Source organism: Schistocerca nitens, chromosome 3 (genome assembly GCF_023898315.1).
Source record: "Schistocerca nitens isolate TAMUIC-IGC-003100 chromosome 3, iqSchNite1.1, whole genome shotgun sequence".
NCBI lineage: Eukaryota > Metazoa > Arthropoda > Insecta > Orthoptera > Acrididae > Schistocerca > Schistocerca nitens.
In genome coordinates, this window is record NC_064616.1 from 485,037,402 (window position 1) to 485,063,455 (window position 26,054).

Below are 26,054 nucleotides of genomic sequence, written 5' to 3' on the forward strand. Positions count from 1 at the left end.
TACTGTTTGCAGATGACACCAGTCTATTGATTGAAGGAAATAATGAAGAAAATTTTACTGCATCTGCAAAAGATATTACAAAAGGAGTGTCTGAATGGTTTACCAGAAACAGGCTAATAGTTAATCCCCAAAAAACTGTACTAATGAATTTCCACACTGATCAAAATAAAAATCCGGCACAACCTGTAATATGTATAGATAACCAAAACATTAGTTCTGTCAATGAAACTAAATTTCTTGGGATTCATATCCAGGAAAATCTTAAATGGAACACTCATATCACAGCCATAAATTCGAAACTAGCAAAAATGAGCTATGTGGTAAGCATTCTCTGCAACAGTACTAGTGCAAAAACAGTTAAGGCTGTATACTTTGCTCGTGTACATTCAATACTGAAGTACAGTATCATTTTCTGGGGAAATGTACATCAGGCCATAACAGTTTTCAGGAAACAAAAGGCAATTATAAGAATAATGAAACAAGTGAGCAGCAGAAAATCATACAAACCTATCTTTAAAGATCTAAAGATCCTACCCCTTCCCTGCATTTATATACTGGAAATAGTCACGCATGTCAAAAAAAGCATACTGAGAAAAGAAAACCTTTTCCCTCAAAACAAAAGTGTCCATGATTACAGTACCAGGTCAGACAGTGACATACATGTCAATCATTGTAACACCACATTATGCCAAAAAGGTGTATATCATGCAGGAACAAAACTTTACAACAGATTACCAAGACATATAAAATCTCTTACTGAACTACAAAGCTTTAAAAAGTCTGTGACATCCTACCTTCTGAAAAACTGCTACTATTCAGTCTCACAGTATCTTATGCAAGAAAAAATGTAATTTGTATCTTTAATTGTAGAAATAAGTTATAAATATACAGTATTTCAAAAATTTGTAATTATTAACTGTATAGATCCAATTTGTCATAAAAATTTATAAAATTTATGTTTAATATTTGAAAATCCAATAGCCAAAAAATGTTTTCTGTCCAATATCCTGTGTACAATATATGTACTTAAAAAGAGATTTATATGGACAAATAAATAAATAAATAAATAAATTCATATCATAGACTTATGGGGCTAACAAGAGGAAGAGACAGTAACAAATTGATAGTATAATTTGATATTGACAGTATTTTTACCACCATAATTATATCTTGTGTTAATCAGATAGCAAGAAAGGAGCTGCATTTGTGCAACTTACTTGACACATTCAGTAAGTTTTTTTCAGTAGGTTCAGCACATCCAAAACCTACATTTGTATCTCACGTGAATGCAACTATGAAAATAAAATTTTAAGAAAATTATTATTACGTCTGCTGTTAGCAGTGACCTGAGGTAGTGACAACTGGTACACATATATGAAGACCTTAGCTCTAAACGGTGGTAAGCAACACAGGATAGGAGACTGAGTTATAACACAAAACAAATAACAAGTGAGGAGTTTTAGTCTCATTAGCTGAAAGTTTCATGATAATCCAAGGAATAGCAACATTATCTCAGAATTCAGGTTATAGCTAGTGGTGACTTTGGCAGGATGTGTACATGTAAACAGTGGTAACTGCCTGCAGTCATAAAGTGCGCAGTTGTCGTGCCAAGAAAATGCTTTCCAGGAATCAGTTGTATGAGGATGATGTGAATAAATATGACTCCAATAAAGTGCCCGTAACTTTCCTGAATGGAAATTCACATCAAAAGGAGTGCATATTTCACTAAGCAAGTAAGAAATGTTGAGTCACATTGCTTATCATAGCTTATGCACATTTTCATGGCAGTGTGATTGCAGGCATGTTAAGCACCTCAGTATGCTGTAGTAAGGTCCTTACATTGCTGTATTATAAAGCATTATCTACAGCTGGATCCATACACTGAAATCCATATCAACAAAAGTCAACTATGTGTTTACCTGCTTATGCACATCATCACTGCAATTATATATACTATAAGCCCTCTGTTTGGTGTATATTTATTTTTGGTGTATGTATGAAGGTGTTGCTAGGTACATACAACTAACTATCAATGAATGAATTTAACTTTTGTGCATGAAATTAGTCTGAGATATGGGGATGTTAAGCTGATAACTGAATTTTTATTGATTTAGAGGAACATCATAAAAATGCTTGCTTACATGTCCTGACTTTTTGCAAGCAGATGAAGTTGATGCAAATGATTAAGAGAGCCTACAATGAGGTTGGAAGAAGGAAAAACATGGAGATATAAAGTAACAAATTAAGAAAAAGGGGAATGAACAGAAGAAAAGTAGAACACACAGGGGCAAGGCAATGTTCTTTTGTGAAAATATGTTGACACTCCTTGTGGAAGACAAGCAACACATATTCAGAAATTTCTGGCAGCTGAAATTCTATGATATGCAAAATGTGTACCAACATGGTTGTTTATCATCAAAAAGTGTCAACCATAAAAGGACCTTCTAAGTATGTATTATGAAGAGGTTTCACAGTATGTTTTGTTAACTTGCCCAGGAAGCAAACAGTGGTAAATCAATAGAAACTGATGTTAAGTGCAATTGGTTTGCAAGTAAACTGTAATAGGTACTCACTGACAAAATGTTTAGAATAGAATTGGGGGAATAAATTACAATTTTAAAAAATCATGTGAAAACAATTTCACATCTTGATAAAAAAAACAGGTTTGATAGACATGTAATATCTTTTTTATGAGCATTTACTGAAACTTTACTGTGCAGTCTCTCAGAACAACTAAAATGTTCCTTACCATTGCTTAGAGCTGAGGTCTTCATATTTCCTGCATATGTCAAAATGCAGAACTTTCACTTGAAATTCACAATCTGTCCTCAGGGAACAATGTTCTTACTCCATGTAATGCTACTCAGTATTTAACCCAGGATACAGTCATTACACCTGAAACCGCATGATTACAAATGTGATGTCCACTCTCGTAGCTAAGTGGTCAATGCATCTGACTCCCATGCAGGAGGCTGGAGTTTGATTCCCAGAGATTTTCTCCTCTTAGGGACTGGATGTTGTGTCGTTCTCATCATCATCAACACAAAAGTTGTCCAATGTGGCATCAACTGAAAAGACTTGCAAAGACCAGTGGCCATACCTCCCCAGATAGGGTTACCAGGAACATTGCCATAAGATCACAAATATCATTATCTGTGCCATTCTCTAACCCCTGGACATTATTCCTGTTGCACATGCCCACAACTAACTTGTAAGAAGTTTTGTACCTGGGCTACCATTGCCCATGATTGTTCAGCAAATGGAATTAATCTTCTTGAACAGAGACAATTTCTTTTAATAACATTGCACTGCATTGCAGTGTGGAGTTCTCTCTTTCCTGACACGAATATAATAATACAATTAGTCTGTAAGTCTTTTCTATATCTTAAGATTTGAGAGGAGACTCAGAACATAATTGTGCTGTGCCACCTTGATGTACTAGTAAAATATATTCTAGAATTTATTTAGGAATTAACTGTTAAATAAACAGATACCATTTCATCACAAAAATCCACTCTTTTAAATTCAAAATGGCTGCATATGCATAACTGAACAACAATCACATAAAAAAGTTATTGCCTGGCCTGTACATAATTCAGTTTTTTATGAGAAATAGAAAATTACAGGGTAAATCAACACACTGTTATTTTATTAAGCAGTGTACTCTTTGTTTGGGAAGGGTGGGCACCGAGTGGTGAAATGAATGTTCGTCCATTGTTTTTGCTGTGAGCTAGTACAAGCATATCAGATGCTATTAGATGACTAGCGACTGATATGCATCATTGTCAAGTAATGTTGTGTTGCCTTGAGTTAATGACTTCATTTTATGTTGGTCAGGAGGAAAAACCATTAAAAATGTAAATGGACACTAAATCCAGTTTGTTAAATTTTCTGTATTTCTGACTACACTTCAATTAAATAACTTAGTGAGTTCAGTGGGGATGTCTAGCCACCTGCTGATATCGTTTCTTTCTCATGACCCTTTCATTTGCAGTGTTGCTTGTTTTTAAGGTATGTGCAGAGGTTTGTCAACTGTGGATTGCTGCATGCTGGCAACACTGTCCTGTAATATTGTAATTTATCAAATACAAAGTTACCTTACTTCAGCCATAAGCTATGGTTCCCCCAAATTTTGGTGGTCTAGGTGACTCCCTAGTTCACCTGTATGGTAGCACCCATCCTGGCTCTGTATATTATACTGCGTGGCTATAATTAAAGTTTCACAACTTGAGCCAGTGTAGATGGAAAACTATTTACCATATGGGTATCAAACTTACGAGGCTGTTGTTCAGACTGTGTGTAACAGAATTTGCATTGTTAGTGTCACAACATGCCAATAAGTGTCTGTACTTGTACACTGATATACGGTTCAAAAAGAAGCATCAGTGTGCCTTACAGCTGAAGATGGTCATTGTGGGTCTGGACAAGGTGAGCAAAGCTTTACTCATAAAACTGTTTTATCAAAACAATAGCAATAGTGCACATGTACTCCATGAGCATCACTGCATTAAAGGAGTTCAGAGAGGTTCTCTTTCTGTACCAGGGTTGAAGAACATGATTCAGAAGTGTGAATTAACTGGCGATTTGCAAATTGCTCCTGGGAGAGGCTGATGGCCAATTGTGCAACAAATCGTTGAAGAAATTACCATTTCCATGGCTGAGAATGCTGGATGCACTGTGCAACCTCCAAGTAGTACATGAGCTGTGTCACAATAGCTGAACATTCCACAGTCCACCATTCAAAAAGTGCTGCAAAGAAGTGTGAAATGTTATCTCTAGTGTGGTTCTAGGATGTCGTGGGTGCAGATAGTCGTCATGCATTGAGGAATGTAATGTAACCAAGAATGTAAACACTATACACAATTGACAAATGTTATCCTTTCATATGGAAATTAAAATTTATTTCTTTTAATGGTTTATTTGTTATTTATCTTCTGGATACCCTCACAAATTTTCCAGAAAATTTTGCTATCCTAAGATTGCCCGTTTCTCATGAGGGCCCTCTTCAGCAGAAAAAGTTTAATTATAACCGCCCTGTACTTGATTTTAAAGTATATCCATCCATTCATGAGAAGAAAGTAAATTAAAAATCTGCATTCATTCATTGTGCAATATCTCATTTGATTCCACTAGTTTTTTTATTGATGTCATGATGTGATAATAGTCCTATAAGCCTGCCATGGAAATTGTGTACTAGTTTTTATTTGGCTTTTAGCTCAATTGCTCTGTCTGATAGATAATACTTTGTCTAATGTTTTGGCCAATATTCTGAATTTGAGTGAGTGTGTGTGTGTATATGACCATTACATTAGTGATGCTATGTCCCAAAGAAAGTACCAAACATCTGCCAGAAACAAAATTTTTGAGAAAGGAACTATTATTTTATTAGCAAAGCTTTTATTTACTGACAAGATACATATATTTGTTAGTTAGGGAACTGATTTATTTATTTATAATTATTATATAATGTGACTAACATTTAAACATATTTTTTTCTTTTACTTTGACAATTCATTTATACTTTAACAGCTCCAGTTAATAGATAATACTGAGTCTTGAGGTGAAAAGGTCATGGAGATCATTACTGAAACACACAATGAACACATGTATATTAGAGAACAATAGCCATAAAATTACTGTACTATAAATATTAGAATTATTAATAGATACTGCTTTGCATTCACCACCTTTCTGAGACAAGTAATACACATGTATCCATCAATTCTCATTTATCACAAATTCACTGACAGTCTACCATGTTAGATACTTAGAAGAATTTCAGTGCTAGATCTGATATACAGTATTCACTGTGCTCTAGTTTTCATAAGATATAACTTGTTTCAAAATTTTAAAAAATGTGTTCTTTAAAATACAGGTAATTTCACCATTATAATTGGCAAAGCATGCAAAATATCAAATTAATCTGGATATTTAATTGTGTTTTGGATATATTCATATCTCTAATTAATTATACAGCATACTTCCAGATTTTTTGCAGTCAATTAGTGACTTTCCACACATGACTAAACATATATTATGGAAGTTTAGAAAATACGACAAACAACTAACCATTCAATACAACTGGTATTACACCTCCTAGCCTTATCAGTTATTTTTCAAGTAGGAAGCAGCTTTGACTATGGATCTATATTATTAGGGAGTTTCAAACATATCTTATTCGTTCAGAGGCCCCAGCTAAGTTAAGCTGTCAGCTACATTAAGCTGAAGGAGCTACACTCCATTTTATTCTAGTGGATAATCAATTGCACTGTAATACATATAATTACAAGCAGACAAATAGGCAAGTAAATTTTACATACACTTCTCCCTGTTGCCCTTTGGGAAACATTACTGGATTAATTTATCAAAGTGTGATACTTTATTTATTAAACGTGATCAGAAGGAACACTGAGGGAAGTTTTAACTGATCCACATGTAGAGACCTGTTCAAGGATCTTGTTATTATTATTATTATTATCATCATCATCATCATCATTACATTAATCCAGTGACAGTATTTGTTAACAGCACCATAAGATGATTTCAAATGAAGTGGATATATAGAAGTAAGACATTATAAACTGATTTCAGGTTAACAATTCCTAAACTGTCTGGGCATGTTTTCTTCTTAGCGGAATTACATACTTTGGATCTCCAGTAGGCTAAGGTCGTTAATTATCTGTTCACACACATTACATATAATTTTAATTATACAACTGAAAATTGCTTGTGGTACTGCAGGTAACAACTATCAGTGTGGAAAAAGTCTCCATAAATACAGTATCATTTATTTCATTTAACAGTTATGCAAGTGTAAAACTATACTAAATCATCTGGCATATATTTCCCATATTGGTGTGCTTTATCAGAACAAACTGGTGCAGCATTGAATGTAATAACTAAAACATCACACACACACTCACTCACACACACACACACACACACACACACACACACACACACACACACACACACACATACAGCACCACAAGAAGAATGCAAAATATATCAAAGTGTAAAAAAAAAAAGCATCAATTAGCAACTTCAATGAGAAATATTGAACAAATAGAAAAGAAGGAAACGAAGACTTAGCAGAGAGTAGGCCTTACAAACAGTTCCCTATCCTTAGCAAAAGATTTTGTTATCCCACAGGCGCCAAAAGAGAAGTTGTACAAGATAAAAAAAATAGTAAAATGTGTTCATATACCAGTCTCTAACTGCAGCTGATTTTAACAGCTCAGGGATTATCCAAAGCAAAATAAAATTAAAGGACTGCTGTGAAACATTCACTATCTAGGCAACAAAAAACTAGAAGTCCTCCTCAGTGAAGGACAATAACAGTTGCAAATGTGTAACCCTTTTGTATCGGTTGTGATTAAATGGTTGCCACAATTTAAGTTCCAACCCTCATATTTAGGAACATTTTCATGAATTAAAAGACGGCTATTTCTGTTGCTTTGTTCTTCTTTAACCTATTTTGAGCATTAGTCAATATTTTATTTTTATTCACAAAGTCAGCTAGTCTTTCATACATTATTTTTCAGTTACTTCACAAAATCTTGTTGGCAGTGAAACTGATCTATAACTATCTATGTGAGCTGTATATCCTTTTTTTAGGGTGGCCTTGTTACTGGTAACTTTACATTTCATGGAATGAGTCCCCTTGCTGAAAGAAGTATAAATAATGCCAATTAGCTGAGAATCTATACTGTTGTAACTATGTTTGATTACCTTGTCTAGAATTTTGCCAATGTCACTAGAAATTTTATTTTTTAATGGTCATTAGGTATTATCACCTCAGGTTCTGTTTCTGGGAGCAGAAATACCATCTTTTCAAAGGTTGGTATTTTTATTGTTAGAAGTGCACATGCTTTTAATTAGGTAAGGTGCAATGTTCACATAATGTCTATTCTACATCTACATAGATACTCTGTAAGCCACCGTAAGGTGTGTGGCAGAGGGTACCTTGTACCACTACTTGCCATTTCTGCTCCTGTTCCACTCACAAATAGAGCGAGGGAAGAACAGCTGTCCATATGCCTCATATGAGCCCTTATTTCTCATATCTTATCTTCATGATCCTTACACCTCATTATGTTGGCGGGAGCAGAATCTTTTGGCAATCAGGATCAAATGCCAGTTCTCTAAATTTTCTTTGTAGTGTTTCCTGAAACGAACGCCGCCTTCCCTCCAGGGACTCCCATTTGAATTCCCAAAGCATCTTTGTAAAGCTTACATTTTGTTTGAACCTACTGGTAACAAATCTAGCAGCCCAACTCTGAATTGCTTCAATGTTTTCCTTCAATCTGACCTGGTACGGATCCCAAACACTGAAGCAGTACTCAAGAACAGGTCTCACCAGCGTCCTATATGAAGTCTCCTTTACAGGCAAACAACTCTTTCCTAACATTTTTCCAATAAACCGAAGTCTACTATTTGCCTTCCCTACAGCAGGTTGCACATGCTCATTCCACCTCATATTGCTTTGCAATGTTATGCCCAGATGTTTAAGCAACTTGACTGTGTCAACCTGGACACTAGTAATACTGTATCTGTAGATTACAGGTTCGTTCTTCCTACTCATCTGCATTAACTTACATTATTCCACATTTAGGGCTAGCTGCCATTCGTCACACCAACTGGAAATTTTATCTAAGTCGTCTAGCATCTTCCTACAGTCACTCAACTTTGACACCTTGCCATACACCATGGCATCATCAGCAAACAACCCCAGAGTGCTGCCCACCCTGTCCACAAAATTATTTATGTATATAGAAAACAACAGCAGTCCTATCACACTTCCCTGGGGCACTCCTCACGATACCCTTGTCTCTGATGAACACATACCATAGAGGCGTATATTGGCAATGTGATGAGCATCTTCTATCACATTACCTTGATGTTTTATTAAGAAGTTATGGATTTTACTTTTACATTATCCTGTGCTACTCTTGATAACCTTGTAAATTGATTTTTATGTACTACTTGCCCTGTTCATACATGACTTACTACTTAGCCTCTTTGTTGCCTGTAGAACTTTCCTACAAACCCTTCTATATTTTCTGTAGTGGGCTTTATTGTTGTACTCATTTTGGCATGTCTACTTAGGTTTGTAAGAGTGATCAGTAATTTTTTAATCCATTGTGTTAGACATGTGTTCAATTTTCATTTACTTTACTCTTTCTAAATGGAATGCCATAGCAGTATTTATTATCAGTGTAAATCATTTCATATTTCTTGTGTACATCATCAGTTTATTCTCTATCACATCACATCCTTTTTAGCATAGTATTAAGAAGTACTGTATGGTTATCATTAACAAGTCTTCTCTGTTACATCTTCAAAAGTGCGAGATCGAAAACCGAAATGAAGAAAAATGAGAGAAGCCAGGATTATCAGTCTAAAAAACATGAAGAATTTAAAAATATGACTGAGGAACAAAGGTTGACCTGAAAAAAAATGCAAGAACAACGTGCAGAGGGAATATATCATATATTTCTTAACACACTAACAGTCCATTTTCATTCAGTCTTCAGTAAATTCTAGCAGAGAAACCAGGGTCACCATAGCCAAAACAACAGCAAAGAAATAATAGACCAGACTGATGCATTTCAGACAAACAGGAATCATGAAGCCGTCTAAACAGTGTTGAAAGAAGTATAGACAGTTAATATGAGAGGCAAAGGCCAATTCAAGAAACATATAAAAAACAAATTCAAAACATAAAACCCCAAGAGACATAATAAATTGTGAAATGTACAGCAAAATGATTTCAAATAACAGAATATTACTAAGTCAATGAAAACTGAGAACTCTATAGTTAAATATGGAACAAAAATTGCTAATATACCTAACAGAAATTTCATAGATACTGTGCAAAATTTAAAGTGTGAAAGAAATCATAAAAGACTGAAGCAGCCTAGAGCACTTAGGTACTCACATCTGTGGAATCAATGACCACACAAGATCTCACAAACACGATTCAAAAATTAAAATACAAGAATTCTTCAGGAGATAGTGAACAATCAAATTTTCTAATAAAGCACATGAGTGAGGAAATGTCTGAACCAGTTTCACTCCTGCTTATTCACAGGAATACTTCCAGAAAAAATTAAAAAATAAACAAAGTATAGCGCAAGCACTCAAGAAAGGCAAGGAAAATGATACAAATAACTACAGACCAGTGGCCTTAATATCTGATTTCTCATAAATGCTAGAGATGCTTATGCTTCAAGATTGATTACTTTCCTAAAAAAATGTAGAATTTTAATTGTGTTATAACATGGTTACCAAAAAGGTCAATCTACAGAAACAGCTATCTCTAGCCTAACAGAATAGGTTTTAGATGAAGCAGACAAAAAACTCAGTGTTTTCTGTGTTTCTGGATATTCCTAAACTTTCAACACAATCACCTATACACCATTAATTGAAAATTTCGGTAGCTATCACATATGTGGACATGCAGTGCAATGGATAAAATCATGTGTTACAAATAGAAAGCAGTATGAGATTACAAATTCTGGATGCAGATCTGAAATCAGGGCCATGTCGTACCTAAAGAATATGTACTTAGGCCACTTTTGTTCCTCTTTTCTATAAAAAAAAATATTGAAATGAATGAGAAAGAACAAATATCTGGGAACATTGGAAAGAAGTGAATTATTTCAGCAGATTAACATAGTGCAATGCCTTATACAGAATGATGTAATTATAAATCTACAAAGACAATTTTCATGGTGATCATGAAGAGAGAAAAGGAAAATCACATGTATATATTCATCAGATGAAACATGAGTTGAAGATGTACCTCTATATACTTTATTGGAATTACGCTTTAGATTAAGCTCCTGTAGAGACAACATGTAGACAAAGTCTGCTGTAAAGTAAGATCTGTAATATTTGTCATGATACACTCATACATTATACCAGCAAACAACTTCTATGTAAAGTGTACTGTGTTCTTGTTGAATCTCACTTAAAATACGGAATTACTGTTTGCAGGGACTACAGCAGAAATAATACAAAAAGTACATGCGGATTGCTAAAAGGGCAGTTAGGACCAACCTGAATTTAAAAAAAATAATAATAAACTTATTCATTGAGAATTATTTATTGGAAAAATAATTTTCTTAAATAGAGGAGTTTATGTGTAATTAATGAGGAATATGGATATCAGTGTGTATATATTGTACATCTGAACATATTTTATGCATCATATGTTTTTGTATGTCTTCTCTATAGAGATTTGTGTTATAGAGTACATAAATAACTTTCAGACATAAGTATAAATCGAGAAAAAATGAATACAACATTACTATCATATTTGTGAACTTCATGTTTTGTATTTTAATATATAGACTGAATATTTTTAACACATTAGGTTTACTTGACCTGTCCTATATTACAAGTAAACACTCTATGCATAGTGTTAACAAATGGGACCAAATAAAAATCAATCAATCAATCAACTAGAAGACAGAAATTTGCACAAGGATAAGAACTGATGACACAACAGCAGATACAAAGGCAGCAGAGGAAACTGTAATGGTAAAATAGAAAAACGTGACTATAAAAAAGAAGAAATTAAAAAAGACTAATTACAAAGTACAGCAAATGGTGTTAACACAACGCAGTTGTAAGATCAAAGATAAAATACTTCAAGATTTAAACAAACTCTGATTTTCATGACAACAAGAATGAAAGACATACTGATCATACATTATTCTCTTGCATAAGGCATTATACAAAATACAAGCACAAAATATTTGTTTGAATGCACTTAGTTCTCTTGTCAATTAACAACTGACTACAATGTGTTTAATTTTGTCTATTTGTGCTTAAGTAGACTGTTGTGAAACAAGAAACAAACTGCAACACAGTCAATCATGAGGCACAAACACATAATTGTAACCTGTCATAAATGTTTTAATATAAATGAAGATGATATAAGTAACAGGAAAGTAGCAGCTTTCGCATTTATATCTGGTAGCTATTCATCTACATCGGCTTTCTATTTCAAGTCTCTATTGGTACTTATCATATCATAAACAGGAATGTACAGACATCAAACCTACATAATGCTATGAAGTAAGGGGTGATAAGTATTGATGATACTTTTCTATTGACTTTTCAACCATAAACATTTTTATTTTGTGTACTTTCATTAACAAAATTTATGGATTTAGGATGTGAGAAGAATATTGTTAGTATCCACACCTGTTGATAGAGCCTGAATTTGAATGCTACACAAGGAGGCCAAATCTACATGAATTTTTTTTGTCTTATGTCTTATAATGTCCAATTAATTTTACACTGATTGTTAATATCATCAAAGAATAAATATGTGTGAATTAAGTACCTGATAAGAATTCTTGTTTCTGCAAGGTATGTGGCTATACAATGATATAAATTTTTCTGTGTTATTTTACAGGAACAAATACTTTATGTAGAAAATAGTTCCTTGGAAAATGGCTAATCAAGAGTACTAAATAACGTAATATTTTTATCGTCAGTTTAACCTAAAGAAAGCTATTGATAAAAGTGAGATAGTGCTTAACTCATGTTCTTGAGCAGCTTATCACCTAGCTGACACAGTTAATGACTGTTGTGTTCAGTCTATCCACACAACTGATTTAAGACCCTAGCGACACAAGCTGCCTCTTGGGATGCCATGCAGAGAGAGGTGCCCATGTGTAACATTTTTACACAAGGTGTACTTCAATTAGTAGCAAAAACTGACACAGGTGAAAGTGTAAAAGGGAAATTGGAGGACACCAAATCATAAGTTGCTTTTGTGGAAAAATGTTCTCAAACCAGTACTGTATTTACAATACCAGCAGTGAGCAGAGAGAAATAAAAAGGGTAAAACATAGTCAGTTTCCTGCTTACAGAAATAATCAGTTTGAGGTGTTACAACAAATTAAAAACATTTGGAATGTGTGGAAAAGCAGTAGGCTAGGTGTAAATTTTGAGCGCAGTAGGTCAAACTGCAGACACACATGTGAAACTTTCATTGGCTATCACATATTTATTAAAAAGCTTTCAAGCACCAGAGGTGTTGGAAGTTTGGTCATATCAGTACAAGATAGCAGCCATGGCTAGAAAATAATGAACCAGTGATGTACTTGTTTGTCTTTAGTAACAGAAGATGAAGAAGAATAATAGGTACGCATTCTCCATAGCACTGACATACGCAGAGCATTTCTCTAGTTTGCAAAAATTTGCTCTCTAGTACGGCACAACTTCATACACATTGATACTCACTATATATAAAATGCTATTTTATAGAAAATTTGTGACAACATGGTATACGAGCGCTCTCCTCCTGGTCATTCTTTCTAGTTCTTCAACTTTTATTATAATGAAAGAAGTTACAACACTAACTTATGGACTTAGAAACACATAGTAGCAGGTAGTGTCTTCATATAGTCAAACTGCTGGATACAGAGACAGAATATTACCTGTGACATGCCTGATTCTAGTGTAATTGCACTGTAATCCCAATCCATCAGTTATGGTTCCTCAATCTGTCCCTCTACATCATCCTCATTACTTGTCTCAGAGGCTGGATTAACTGCCATTGACTCTTTCTCAGTTTTCTCCAGCATTTGACGCTGTGCTTCCTTGAAAGTAATGGCCGTTGGCCCTCCTCTGTCGAACAGACTCCAACCTATGAACTGAATTCTGTGGAAAACATCGACGCATATGGACCGTAGGATGGATACACCTCTCCTGGAAAAAAATTTGGAATTAGAACCATCACTCACAAAACAATGCAATAAAAGCTCCATTCCTGCTTGCAACTGACCTAAATCTAGACCATAGTCCAGGAGAAGTATCGCTTGACCCACGACGGGGTGGCCATTCTGCTGATGACCATCCTTGTCCCATCTTTTCTGCAAATTATTGATGCTGCTGCTGAAACAAAGGTGAACCTGTCAAGCAAATTTGTCCCATCAGTAATATCTGCCTAAGCTGTAAATAACAGAATGATCTTTGATCTTCTGGAAACAGGCGAAATAGTCAATTATATTCCTCTATTACTAGACGAACCAGCTACGTAAGTATGAAAAAGACCATTCACTATCTGCAGATACAAAATCTGTAATAAGAGATGAACCAGAAAAAAAGCAATGCAACGAACAGTGTTAAAACATCATCAACGCCTGCTATGAATGAGTTGGCAGCTTCAGTACCAATAAAGTCATGGTGCCAGAAAGGATAGCAGCAGCAATATCAAAACATCTACATCAGTACTAATAGCAGAAGAAGCGCAAATAACAGCAGAATTTACATCAGTTGCAACAGCAGTACGAAGAATCATCAGGGCAGTACCATCAGAAAGAGTGTCAGCAGATATGATGACAACAAACACAACAATAGGAACAGCAGCACCAACAACAGCTCCAGCCAAAGATATTCCATCCAAGGCAGATGAAACACCACCACAAGAAGGATATAGTACATCGATATCAGATAATGTTGCTCTTCAAACATCAAAAGCAGCCACAACTGTACATAGAGGTTCAGTCAACATCCATCGAATTGCAAAGTCCTGTCCTTTTCATGGACTTTTGGTCTCCCACAAGGACAAAGAATGGAACATTACACTATAAAATGTAAATATAACTATAAATAGTTCCCATTCTAGTCCTTTACAAATTTTATGGTGATAAGTAAATCATTTACAGTGGTAGTTCCAATGAATGATGCCGATATTGACAGCATGTGTGGTTTGGAGCACTGGTACAAGGATTTTGAATTGTGAAGTCTCAGCAGACATCCATACTACTAGCAAGTTTATATTGTAGAACAGATGCAAGAAATTGCTGTCTGTCCTTACCAAATCAGGTAAAGGATGCAACTGAATGTGTGAAGCAGAATTCTTGAGTATGGAACACCACTCTGAAGTAGCAGCTGCGTAATTTTATGAACAATAAGAGAAAGTCACACTCATGGTAAATCTGAAACATTAAATGCAGATTTTAATATCAAACTGAAATTTCCATCATCCAAAGTCCTTCACTGCCACTGAAACGAAATTTGAAACGTAAAATGTTAGGAGATGTAGTTCACGTCACATTCATAGTTTCACAGAGTGTACGGCCATTGTCACATAATGTCTATTTATCGATCAGTAAAGAAATACTCTCCAAAAAGGTAACTTCTCATACATGATGTCAACGTTCAAAACCTATGACAAGTAGAAAGTACTGATCCATATTATTCCTCTTGGCATTCTCCAGAACATTAGAGGGATTGATGAAGCACCAAATCAATTATGACCATGAGTGGGTTAACAGTAATCAAACTGGCTTTCAAGACGGTAAACGGACAGCAAGAACAGTAATGTCCCCTCCTGAACAAATAGCAAGAAAGCTAGAAAACGGTAAGAGTAAATGTGGTGTCGAATTACATCTCTCTAAGGCATTTGATACACTACTGTTAAACACCCAATTAAAAATGTTGGAAGCACTTGGTTTTAAATGTACATGTGAAATTTGGTTCGAATTAAAACTAGGAAAAGGAACACAGAACGTAGAGTAACCCAGCAAAGTAACTTCATTCAATTTATTATCAGATTGACAGAAAACCGAAATAGCTGTAGAACACAAGGCAACATTCGACATCCCATAATGTTTCTCATTTATATAAATTACAACCTAGACTCGCTCAAGGTCATTTTATTCATGGATGATACCAGTATGACAAAAATACTGCAAAGAAATACTTATACAAAAGTACTTAGGCCTACAAAGTCCTCTGGTAGCAGTAAATCCAGTCCAGATTGACTGTTAACATGTTCAAATTAAATGAATGCTAAATAAACAAAGTACCACATACATGAAATTTAGAAAAAAACGCCAAAATGAAAATCTAATCCAGACGCTGGGTAAAGAAGTGCGATATTGTAAAGAGTGGGATGTACAAAATTGTTGGGTTACACAAAACTGGTGGGATATATCTTAGCGAAAACTTAAGTTATAAAACCTATGTAATGAAAGTTGTGCAGCCGTTTTTGCTCTAAGAACTACTGGAATCTCAAACAACTGCAGTACAGAAGGTGTTAGAATAGCACACTCTTGCAATTTACAGTCTCTTGGAATGTACCGGCATGAATTAACAGTTTGGGACTCCACCAGTTGCCATTTAAAACCTTTTTTTCCATTACAAAAGAGGGTTATCCAAATATCGTAACAAAGCATAGAACTCCGTAGATAATATGCAAGCATCTATTCAGAAAGGTACTGCCTTACACTCACCAAATATAAACAAATGCCTTTTAATTACCACAACCTGATATCTGAGTTATCAGAGAAACGTCGACTACTACTGTAACAACTCCTTCGCAACGAGTAAAAAGAACGCGCAAACAAAATCATGTGAGCATTAGCGGTATTTAGCATTACAGTCCACAGACAATAGAGAAATGTTAGAAGAAAAAATTGAACTGCAGTTAAAAGACTTTTTTCATGACCTAGAAAACCATTTGCTGCAGAGAAAGAACAGGTTAATGCAACGGGCTACGAATTTACGAGAACAGAACAATGTACCGGCCTGGTATATGTATATTGGAAGCTATTACTGGTACCTACTGGCGTCTGTTCCATTTCCATGATATGAATTTACGTTGAATTCACATGTACATTTGGACAAAATATATACTCTAGCTATTGTCTACGGATGGACAAATAAATTAATAAAAATTAAAGAGTAAGAATCAACGCTCGTTTCGAAAGTTTATTACCAGTACGGTACTGTAGGCAAAAATCGTTAGTAACGATGGCTATAAATCCGACAAACACGTTGCCGCCCTCTGCAAATTCGTTGACAGCAGACTGAAACAGAAACAATACGAAATTATAACAAAAGCCGACTTCCATTGTACGTCTGAGTGGTAGTTATGAATCAGTTCAAGAGAGTGACAAAAATATAGACATTATCCATACTTATCCACATTCAGATCGTCTCAAAATAAGTAGGCTATAATCACGAGAACAATTAACGTTCCAGTTCAATGCTGATAATAGTACAGACCTTATCAATGCCTAATAATCTCTTAGAGTCAAGCGTTTGCTATCAAATTAACCCTTTTACCAAGTAAGGTCTAAGTTCATAGCAAAAAAGGTTTTCGCTGTGGATTGTGAGTAGGAAACCGTATATTCAAAAGGACACTAGCAAGAATGCTGATTTCCTTATCTTTTAAAGATAGCTATTGGTGTCACAATTCCCAGAGACTCAAGATTCATTTATATGAATTAAATAATTTCCTAAATCCAAAAAAAGTGAACAGTACCGGTATGTGTTTATTTTACTGCATTCTGTGGAAATTTGAATCTTAATACAGTAAGTGGTACCCATACCTGTGAATATAGCAGGCGTTAAGTGTAGCACTGTAGTTAACACATTTCCACAAACGAATCGAAAGTACCTACTCGCTAAGTAATAATTACTTTATATATACAAAGTTTTAATACGGTAAGTGAAGATCTTTCAGAAACCAAGCAGAAGCAAATTATAAATTGGAAGCAGTAACTTCATCATTACCAAGTGAAAATGGCGTTACCAAACATGCGCCAGTTTTTGATGTACCACAAATTACTTGTATAATGCAGGTTGTGTGATAGTGTGGTACGACTTACTTTCATATCACCGTAACAGGATGCACGCTAACTCTTAGGAATATGCTACAAATTTTCGAGCGAATATGCAGGATAGCGAAAAATATTTTTGCTAATACTAGCACTAGGATAATTTTTACACTTAACACTAATGCAAAATATTTTAGAGGAAAAATCCATAAATGGAAGAGAAGAAACTGTAAAAATAAGGAACACATTCATTTTGGTTATGAAGTCTACTTGTCCATCTGTCACATATTGTCTGTCATTTTACAGCACTACCCAAATCAGTGACTGAAGCCCTCTGAAACACCAAGTACAACAGAAATGGGAAAACACAGAGCAAAGTGCCTATGGGTGTAACCTATGTTGAGGAAGTATGATAGGACATACAGAGTGCATCAAAGAACATTGACAATGCTAAGTATGTTGCGGTGAGTACGAACTGAACTTTTCTCAAGAGGAAATGCCCAGAAATGCGCTGCTTGGGTCCTTCGAGATATCGAAGTTGGAGAATGGTGGCACCAAAGAAGACCCACTGTGTTAGGTATCCTAATTAGTTATACAACCCATGAAATATCAATATACAGTGAATGAAAAGAATGCGCGTAACTGTATTTTTGCCAGTGCACTACAGCTTTCTCTAATCCCTTGTTTTCGTCATAAATGGGCAGTTGTGTTATGTATCAGAACATAAAGAGAGGGCATTATGACAAGTACCAGTACACAAGTATCAAAATGATAGATGTGCTGCTGCTTGCGCACTGCAGAGCTGTGGCAATGACGGAGCTGCTGTTGGCAGATAGGTTTCCCAGCAGAAACACAATCAAACATTCGACATTCGGAGCAACTGAGGCAAATCTAAAAGAAATTGAAAAGTTACAGTCGTCCATTCCACCTGAAGAAGTTCCAAAATTTTGTATTTACTTACATGACAGTGAGTTTCCTGCATTTGTTACAGTTTACTGTACATGACACACAGTTGGGGAGAGTGCTGTACACTTCTCAGAACTGCGCCTCTATCAGGCCATGTAATAGAAGTTTGATACATTTTCTTATTCCATTTTGCAATGATAAAATTCACTCTACATGTGCTGCAATATTTTTTTGAAGTTACAAACTCTGGACAACTAAGGATTTCTATATGTGAAAACCTGTACCAAGATACAATATGGTTATGTACCTAGGAGCAAATATTCTATTCAAATTTAAAAGTGTTGGAGTCAAGAAAATATTATCAATACTGTATTTAGTAGTCTTTGTGTTACATTATTACTGTACCACACTCCAACAATCAGTAAGTGAAACTAGATTAAAAAGTTTTATCAGAAACCAGTTAAAAGTAAAAACATTTTGAAACAGAAGCTATTGGCAACTAACAGAAAATCCCATATTCTATGCACGGAAAATTGTGAAGAGGTTAAAGAATCTAGTTTATTTCCAAATATCATGTCTTTCATGGTAGAAGACCATTTTCCATTTGAAAGTACAAGATGGTGCATGACCGATAATGTATAGTTAAACTGTCCGCATGCTATGTAACTAGTTTTAAAAATATACAGAATTTGACTCACACTAATACTCTGTGAGTTAAATGAAGTATTAAAAATGTTCTCCAAATTGTTTTGATATATTATACAGTATTTAAATATGTAGGACACATAATGTAGGATACCAGGATTTTTTCAAGCCAAGAAAATAATCTTACCATGTTCAGTGTCATGTTACACATCCAGTGTCAGATGACACACTTGGCTCCTCAGTTCCACCTACTCCCTCACCCATGGTGAACCACCAGCAAGTCACTTTGGCAATTGCCCCACATGATATAAAAATGGTGGTAACCATCTCTGAACCAACTGGAACACAATAAAATTGCAGCAACCCTTTCTTCCCCCTCCCTCCCTCCCCACCTCCCCTGGACCAAGAGATTCAAGCACCCCTCTTCCCCCTCCACTCCCCATCACCATCTTAATCTTTTGTAATTGAGACTTGAGTGGGTGGGGTCACTCTGGAGATGGACAGCACAGGGAGATGTGGAAGGATGTGTGTATTTGTTTAAAACAAGTAGCATTATATCACCTTGCTTAAGTTCTGTTTGTTAATAGCAATTTAATATTATGTCATTCGAGGTATCAGCAGAGACCACACAAACCCAGCTTAGTAAGTTCTCTCATTTTTGCGTATTTTTCCATATTTTCCATTTTTCCCCAGTTTTACATATTTTTCACTCATTCCAGGTTTTTCTACAATTTTATATATTTCGTCCAGTTATGCAAGATCCATCTCACTGTTCCTGATGTTCTGTTGATATCATGATCCTCTAAGGAATTGCAATGCACTATGTGGCCAAATTAGTTGTCTTTATTACTGAAGCACCCATCCCCAACCGAATATTGCATCATGTGTGCTATGACATCTCATCAACATCATATCAATGTCATGATGGTCTCAGACGATAACCATGCCACATTGTCCTGATTTATGTATCATTGCTAAGTCATCATTCCACTACTAGTGTGTGTGTGTGTGTGTGTGTGTGTGTGTGAGAGAGAGAGAGAGAGAGAGAGAGAGAGAGAGAGAAGTCATAGTGTTAGAAATAATGTCATAGTAAATTCTATAAGCACTATAGATTTCTAACCAAAGGTATTTTATGTGTAAGAAATACTGCACCACAATTGCTAAACTCCAACACATTGATAGTCTGATGTCATAATAAAATTTTGATCGCTCCTTCCAAAGATACTGAATTTGTTGCACTGTGATACAAACTATGCCTCTAGAGATAGTCAACACGTAACTGAAAACAACCCACCAAAAACCATGTCACCATCATGGTCAACCGCCCTCCCTCCCCCCCCCCCCCCCAGACTCACATGTGTGGTTGTGTAATCATAAACACCAATGCTTGGAGTATGATCGCAAACACACTACCCTCCAGTTGCCGAAAGACTGTGGTAAAATCCTCTCCAGTGTGGTGCCTGACAATGCTGCTACATCACCTATGAATGAGGGATCTCCTGCTTGCAGTAATAACAGCAAACAGATCCCAGTTGTTGGTAGAAATATCAAAGACTGATACAAATACACACCTAGATAACGAGAAACTCTCCCCAGGATTGTGACGTCAAATGAGATAAGTGAGATGCTGTTAGCGTGTGGAACTCCTCAGTCAATCATGGCCATTAGGCTGTGAATGGGAGAGGTCCACACGTCTTCCTGATTCTACACCAGACCATCTCCCCATGTGTGATTGAGAAATTTGCTCATCTACAATCTAGTATCAGGCAGATGACACACCACTTAAGCCAAGTACCCCTTCCCCTCCCCTCTACCATTCCTCTGCAGTGCACCTATGCAAACCAGTCGTAACTTGCAGGCACATACATGCTCACCAGAGGGAATCTGTGGATTCCTTTGCAGATAACCATTGGTAATTGTTTAAGGATCAAGCACATCCCACCCCACCACCCTCCTTTCTCTGGTCCAATCAGAATCATACTCCCCCTTCTCCCTCAACCATCAAGCTTTTAAAACTATCGTGGGTGCTCTCATTTTCTGCCAGGTAGCACTACCGTATGGAATGAAGACACCTGACTACTATCTCTGAAGAAAATAATCATTGCAATATTATTATTTGACTGGCAACAAACTCCTACTTCCCCATCCTAATATGATTAGCGCACTGGTGTCTAAAATTAAAGGAACAAACTGCTATTTCCCCTCCTGTGTCTAATTTATAACATGATCATACAAACTGTCAACGGATGTTGTTACAATCGTGTTCTACACAGAAAATGGCATTCTGATCAACAGACAACCATGCTAGTAATGACAGCAGGGCACTTATCAAGTGGGGTACTGTTTGCAGTGTAGTGTCACATTGGCAGTCACTGCGTACACAGTCACATACGGTTCAGTATGGCACAGAGAAGACCTCTGCAGACTCTCTGTTATGGGGGGCCATAGGAAAGAGTGGTAGTAAGACAGTCGCTAACTGATGTGGACTGATGGCTTAATGTGAATTGTTCTGTTGTTTCCTGGATGAGGCAACAGTTTATAGAGATTGAAACTTTATCCTGGAGACCAGGAAAGGGGTGATTACATGTGATGTCAGAGAGAGTGGACTGTTATTTGGCTGTAAGGGCTCACCAGTACTGCCTTAGTACAGCCCTGCAACTGGCATCTGACTTCGTAGCATACCCAGGACGTGTTGTATTGAAGCAAGCAGTGCACAGAAGGCTTCAGCAGAGTGACCTTTATTGTTGGAGACCTGCTGTCTGTTTACCTCAGGTGTGTCTTCATAGAAGGGAACGTCTAGAGTGGAGCAATCAGTGTACCACCTGGACAGTTGAAGGGTTGCCAATGTTCTTTTCACAGATGACTCCCAGTTTGTCCTGGACAGTGATCCTTGACGGATTCACATCTGGAGGACACATAGAACACGATTTTGGGACTGAAACATTGTGGAAAGTGACCGATATCGAGGAGGGCAATGATTATGATAATCACTCAAACACCTCTTCATGAAATTGAACGTATCAATAAGGAAGATTTAACTGCCGTCAAGTACTGTGTGGAGATCTTGGGACCCTATGTGCCATTTTTGTGAGGTGCTGTGGGCCTTGACTTCTTATTCATGGACCTCATAGAGCACGGATGATTGATGTATTTTTGTGGAAATGGAAGGTATTGCACTCATGGGGTGGTCTGTTCGCTCTCCAAATTTGAATCCCATAGTACATATCTGGCTTGCACTAGGGAGATGGGTTGCATCACGTCAGCATCCACCAGCCACTCTCCAAGACTTCTGAGCAGCTCTGCAGAAAAAAAGAGCGTTATTGCCTCAATGTGAGATTGATGACATCATTCACAGCATGTCCTGTCATCGTCAGGCATGTATTGGTGCCAGAGGTGATCACACCCCATACTGAGCAAATTAAACAGTTGTCAGAATGTGTGTGCAAATCCATTAAGTTGGAAAAAAACTGAGAACATTTTTGTCTACCGTTATGCATGTTGCATTTGATTACATTCTTTATTCTTTACATTGTTTCTTCTTTACTTTCACCTGTTTATACTGTTTTGTGGCAAAAAAAACGCAGACTTGCAAAATTTAAGTTTGGTGCTTTCATTTTGGACACCAGTGTACATGCGAGATTTTCTGTAAGTCTCATAAACTGCCCTCAGGAAAATGCGAGTATGGTTATTGCTATTACAGTAATTGCGACTGATGCATAGAATACCGAAAAGACTTGTTGGACATGTGACACACTGCAGTGTTTGCTATGAAAACTTTTAACACTGAGTATCCTTCAAACATGTGCAGCACTCCTGCAATTGGCATATTCCCCACTTCACATGAACATTACCGCATACATTGGGAATAAATTTAGTGACAAAATACAATCCTCTAACCACATTGGTGGTAGGCTAGATCATCCAGTGTTTCGTGATATGTTACTCTTGAAATATTACAGTGCAATATCACTAAAGAACTTGTACATCATTTCAAAATATAGATTTGCAGTGAAAGCCGTTTTTTTTTTTTATTTTTATTTTTTTTTTTTTCATCAAAACTCTGCAATATCTTAGACAAACATCTTATCCTCTTTCTGATCTCATTCACTCATTATGGAGGGGTGGTGACTCAATTGTTCAGGCAACCAAATGGAAACTTGTGAGCCAACGGCCTTGCCATAGTGGTAACACCGGTTCCAGTCAGATCACCGAAGTTAAGCGCAGTCTGGGCTAGCACTTGCTTGGATGGGTGACCATCCGGTCTGCCGAGTGCTGTAGGCAAGCGGGGTGCACTCAGCCCCTGTGAGGCAAACTGAGGAGCTACTTGATTGAGAACTAGCGGCTCTGGTCTCAGAAACTGACATACGGCCAGGAGAGCAGTGTGCTGACCACATGCCCCTCCACATTCGCATCCAGTGACACAGTGACACATGTGGGCTGAGGATGACACGACGGCCAGTCGATACCTTTGGGCATCCATGGCCTGTGTGGGAGGAGTTTAAATTTTTTAGTTTTAAATGGAAACTTGTAGTATACAAAATGCAAATCAAACATTATCAACATCTGTTGCCAGTCAGTAGTGTGTGTGTGTGTGTGTGTGTGTGTGTGTGTGTGTGTGTGTGTGTGTGCAGTTATTAGTGCTGAAAAACCCACAATATGTTGCAACAGAGTTTTAAAGGATGAAATGATGTGTGTATAGTGTGTGCAGTGACTAGTGTTCAGAAATTAATGTAACTTTCTCGCAAGAAAATAAGAAAAACACATACCTGTACAATAGACATAAATTGAATCAGGTTTTAAACAGACTGGCCTTATATTTGGGAAGATAGAGACTATAATATCCATCCAGCCGTTCTGATATACTCTGATGAGCAAAAACATTATGCCCTTTGGCTTATTAACATGTGGGTCCATCTTTGGAATGCTATTCAGCAGCAGTTCTGTGTAACATGGATTTGACAAGCCCTTGGTAGGTTTCTGAAGGTAGGTAAAACCAGAAGTCTATGCACTCATCATGCAGTTTCCATGAATTACAGGCCAATCATTCATGGATGCAGAGCTGGCACATGATAGGATTGATGATGTCTTTCATTGGTTTCAGATCAGGCAAATTTCATGGCCAAAAATTAAATGTGAGTTCAGTATCATGATCATCAAACTCTACTGGTCTTGTAACATGGCCAGTTACCTTGCAGTAGTATATCACAGCCATCAGGAAATACATCAAGCAAGAAGGATGCCAGTGGTCCACAGTAGTGTTCACATATCCCACAGTTCTCATGGTGCTTCCAGTTATTATCACAGGTCCCATGGAATCACAGGTTAATGTTCCAAACAGCCTATTACTGGTCCAGTCAGTCTGCAATCATGGGATGGTGCATGTTTTGAGCAGCCACTCATCTGGATGATGGTCTATTCTGGATGCAGTTATCAAGCTGGTGCAACGGAAAATGTTATTCATCTAATCAGGCAGGTTGTTTCCATTGATCCAAACTCCAATCTCAATTATCTAATACCCACTGCAACTGCAATTGATGGTGTCATTACGTTAATTCGGTAATATGCAGGGGGCTATCATAACGGGAAAAAATGTGTGCAGAACCTTGTACCATGAAACACTTGTGCCTGACTTCCCGTGCCCGGGTTCCCGGGTTCAATTCCCGGCGGGGTCAGGGATTTTCTCTGCCTGGTGATGACTGGGTGTTGTGTGATGTCCTTAGGTTAGTTCGGTTTAAGTAGTTCTAAGTTCTAGGGGACTGATGACCATAGATGTTAAGTCCCATAGTGCTCAGAGCCATGTGAACCATTTGAACTTGTGTCTTAACCAGGGTTCTACTCTGTTATCAAATATGCCACAGGTTACTCACAATACTGTGAAATTCTCTGGTCTGGGTAGGTCATGTCTTAATGAATCTACAATATTTTGGCAAACAGACTCATTTCCATCTGCCTCCTGTCAGCACCTTACAAATGTTGGCCATACCAACTCCATCACTCTGATTCTATTGCTATGTATGCAGCTGCTGTGTTTGATGGTGGTAGTAGAGGAGTAACAGTGCCCAGCTCCAAGAACTGGTATCCATTGTCCATTCTATCACTGCTGGGAGTGGATCTCTCTATGTAGAATGTTTTTCTGTTTCCAAAACAGGCTGAATTCTACATTGCTAATTTTATTAATTAGACCAACTTAGGCCCTAATATACAGACTGCTTCAACCCTGCAGTCCCAATAGGAGGAAGATTGCCTACATATCTTTGTGTAGTTGTAAGCCATAGCGTGGCCAGATTTTATACTATGGTCGGTCATGGCTGGTTTCGTGGCCTGACAATTTCTTAATGCATATGAACACATAACTAACTTGCGAAAGTCATTGGCACTCTTAATCTCACTCTAAGGTACAAGGCTTGTTACTAGTATTTTTCTGGAAATCTTAATGACTTGGTCATTACACTTCTCATCCCAGCAGAATGTTTCTCTCAATTTCACTCAAAAATATAAATGTAGTCTACAGGTTTATCTATTAACACATTGCTGAGACACAAATAGGTAATCACATCTTTTCCCTTTTCTTCATCTGAAGTTCTATGTCTCTGGTGGTGAAACACTGGGGAAAGGGAGAAATTAACTTATGGGGTACACTTCTTGCAAGATTTTCCTACAAGCCAGATCACAATTAATGCACACATGATCATAACACTTCTCATCTTGGAGCTTCTTGCACAGGTTGCTGTGTTTGATATATCTAAGAATTACTTGTGTGTTCATGAGAGTAGTGGTGATTTTCCCACATTGACAGAAATATATGTTCTTGATTTAGATCTCTTGGCCTATGAAACATTTTTCTGTTATCATAAATTATTTTCTATGTCGTACATATGCTGCCATATCTCTCCTGTTTCCTACTGCTGTCAG